Source organism: Oncorhynchus masou, unplaced genomic scaffold, assembly GCF_036934945.1.
Source record: "Oncorhynchus masou masou isolate Uvic2021 unplaced genomic scaffold, UVic_Omas_1.1 unplaced_scaffold_9371, whole genome shotgun sequence".
In the NCBI taxonomy this organism is placed as follows: Eukaryota; Metazoa; Chordata; class Actinopteri; order Salmoniformes; family Salmonidae; genus Oncorhynchus; species Oncorhynchus masou.
The window spans coordinates 1-3,562 of NW_027015860.1; the positions used below are offsets into that span (position 1 = coordinate 1).

At 44.6% G+C, this 3,562-nt stretch overlaps 1 pseudogene; it reads left to right on the plus strand.

The window, feature by feature from the left end:
• Positions 1 to 529: 529 nt before the first annotated feature.
• On the plus strand, positions 530 to 2,739 carry LOC135538290 (zona pellucida sperm-binding protein 3-like; annotated as a pseudogene).
• Positions 2,740 to 3,562: the final 823 nt, after the last annotated feature.

Below are 3,562 nucleotides of genomic sequence, written 5' to 3' on the forward strand. Positions count from 1 at the left end.
ATCCAATGGTTGCGTGACATGTCATCAACGGTGTCATCGACTGACAGATTTCTATAACATATGATGTGTTTGCTGATACGTGAAATACCTACTCCAGGCTTTGTACGTTCTGGTATGCATCAGCTGGGCAGAGGAACGCGCTGAACATGCATGCAAATAGTTTGACTAATCAGATGCAAAGCCCAATTAGGGCCCAATCTAGCCCAGGTTTGCAGCCTGCAAGGTTGTTAAAAGCTACCTCAGTTTCATCAATTGTAGTATAGCAGAGGCACATTGCCCTCTAATTTACAGGTTCACATTAGTTGTTGGCATGGGACTCATAATGGCAAACACACTCTGGCTATTTCCAAAGCAGTTAGTTCTGTTTTTACTAGTGGAAAACTTAATATCTCCTACTTTTTCACTTACTTACAGCACTGGCACAATGCAACAACTTCCAAGCCGACTGCCACAGTTTGGGGATCGTCTACCTTTTAAACAGCTTCAACTTCCCCAACAAACAGTTTCCAGACCAGTTCGAGTGGAAACGGTCAATGTGAAGTGCCATTCAGACTACATGGAGATAGTTGTGAAGGCTGATCTGTTTAAACTCGGTATTCTTATTGACATGGATGACCTGCGACTTGGAGTTGAACAGGACCAAGAGACCTGCAGGGCTACAGCATCAGCAGCCGGAGATGAATACAGAATATTTGCAGCGCTATCAGACTGTGGAACCAAGCGTTTGGTAATTATGGTGAATGTTTCAGTAGCTGACTTCTTAAAACAACCTCCTGTTTAATTTCTACTTTGTGAATCCACAGATGAACAAAGACTCCATGATCTATACGAACCTCCTCAGATATACACCCAGAGCCACACCAGATGGGGTTATTCGAATGGATGGTGCTGTAATCCCAATTGCTTGTCATTATGAAAGGTGAGTTTAGGTTATACTGTTAAATGATCATGACTACTGTGTCCCTATTGGTTTGCTTGCCAGACTCTGTACTTTCTGTTTCAGGAAGTACAGTTCAGACAGTGCCCCTCTCCAGCCGACCTGGATCCCCTTCAGCGCCACAGTGTCTGCCGAAGACAACCTGCAGTTCTCCTTGAAGCTTATGACAAGTGGGTATATAAATTCTGGGCTGTGTTGAGCAGGGCACAACCTTGTTGAAAGTTCAGATGATTAGGAGACCATTGTGCTCTCCCAGAAGCTTGGATGGTGGAGCACAAATGATCCTTGGACATGCTAAATACAGAATCTCATCAGACATCACTTTAATTATTGACGTTTCTATCTGCAACGTTAAACAATTAGCCTACTAACTATGGACCTGTTTACAAACTCCTCAATGGACCTTTTAACCCATTCATAGATGCTAACTATTAGCGCCTATTGACTATAATATTCTGTCCAGGGTAGTTTAAAGCGCTATTTTATAGGATTAGGTTTCCCACACTGACATTTTCATGTTACTGTGCTTATTAATGTAAACCGTATAGCAATTAGCACAGGTACACCTCAAGGCCTGTATCTCTGAACACCTGGTTAACGGAGGAACACATTTGTGGAGTCAGTTGTCGCTGAAATGCTGTCAGCTGCAACTGTTAAAAGGTGTTCAGTAATATCTTTTCCATTGTGAAATGAGTAGGGTTTACATTTAGACCAGTGACTTGATTCACATTTTGATGAATCCTCTTTTAGAAGGAACTGACATGTAATGGCCTTGGACTATAAGGAATAATGTAAAGTTCCTTTAGTCAATTGGGATAACCTTCTGTCATTTCTGCCCAGGTGACTGGCTCTATGAGCGGGGTTCTGGAGTCTACTTCCTGGGCGATCCCATCAACATTGAGGCGTCTGTCAGGTAGCTCACCACTCCAGGCTCAGGGTCTTTGTTAGCAGCTGCGTGGGCCACACTGGACCCAGACAATAACTCTTTCCCCAGATACGTCTTCATTGAGCATGATGGGTAAGCAAGAGGGAACTGCCTAAACTAAATCTGCTACCTAGAATGAATATTCTCTGGCTGGCCCGTAGGGAATGATGGAGGCCTTTGAAGTCAAAAGGCAGTCCTGTCAAGAGCAGTGCCATTGAGGGCTTCCACCATGATGGCACCATTTTAAAGTAGTCAACTGGATGGGGACTTCTATGGGTTGTAGCCTCAATGCCCATGCTGTAATGGCACAGATCTAAAGATGAGTCTGCTCTATGGGCTGTCCTGTTTATATATATCTCCACTACAGGTGCTTGGTGGATTCCCAGCTGCCTGGCTCCAACTCTGGGTTTCATGCATAGAACCCAGGATGACAAGCTCCAGTTCCACATTGATGCCTTTAGGTTCTACCAGGAGAACAGGGCAGAGGTGAGGGCAGTACCAGATGTTGTGGAGCATTATGGGTACATAACTTATAGCTGCTGTGATGTAGGCTACTGGGTTTCTACATCTTTGTTTTGCTCATCCTGTTGTGTTTCTACAGCTATACATCATATGCCACCTTATGGCAATCCCTGTCATGGACCATGCAGAGCCTAGCAACAAGGCATGCTCCTTCATTAATGGCAGGTGTGAGATCTGACTTATTTCCCTTAGGGTCACAGCCCAGTAAGAGTAGCTATCTACTGGAATAACCAATCGGATTTGTTCAAATGTCTTGGTCCATGAGTGTCCTCTACATTTCAGATGGAGGTCTGCCGACTCAAATGATTTGCAATGTGGCCGTTGTCCAAGCCTGAATAGCCAGAAAGAGGGTTGATCACGATCCAACACGTGATATCCCCTCAGTCCAAGACAAGGCGGTAGCCAACCTTGGGCTACCGCATCAGGCCTCAAGCCACTGGCGACCATTGGCGGAGTGGGATGAAGTCAAGAAAGGTGCAGTATCTTAATTCCTCTTTCCTTCTCAAAATGCACTGCAGAAGTGTCAAGGGAGGTGTTTTGTACCTTCAAATGGGATTTTACAAAAGACTAAGTAAAAATTGTCTGTACTGCAAATGTGAGAAAGGTAACCTTGCCAGTGATTAATGAAAATGTGTTATTTTAGTATGGAACCAGGATGTTACTCTGGGCCCCATAATGGTTACAACCAAACAGAGGACACCTTTATCTCCAACGAGGGAAAGGTATCGCTATACAGCTTCCCTTCTCCAACTGAGGACAGGAGGCCCCTTATCACCTGGCAGTCGTTGGAAGAGGGTAATTTGACTGTCTGAAATTGCATGCCCTTAATCCTTGTAGTGCATCTAGGCAACAGCATTGACTTGGTCTGGTTTTAATAGCCATTCTTTAAAGGGGGGGGGGTCCTTCAAGCAGAACACTCTCCCAACAAATCATGAGCAGACATGCCAGAACTTTATGCTTTGCAACGCAACTTTGCAGGTAATGCCTTTGCAGTTTTTAGTCAAGGCATTTGACGCAAACCACCCACTCTCAAAATGCAGTCATTAAAATAACCTCTGCTCAGTCTTGCTGGCTACTATTTTCTATTTTGGTTAACTGGCTAACTTAGGTTCCTCTGCCTCCCAACAGGATTTCTTGACCATGAGGCGCTGGTCAAAGGTAGTGCACTACAGGAATAG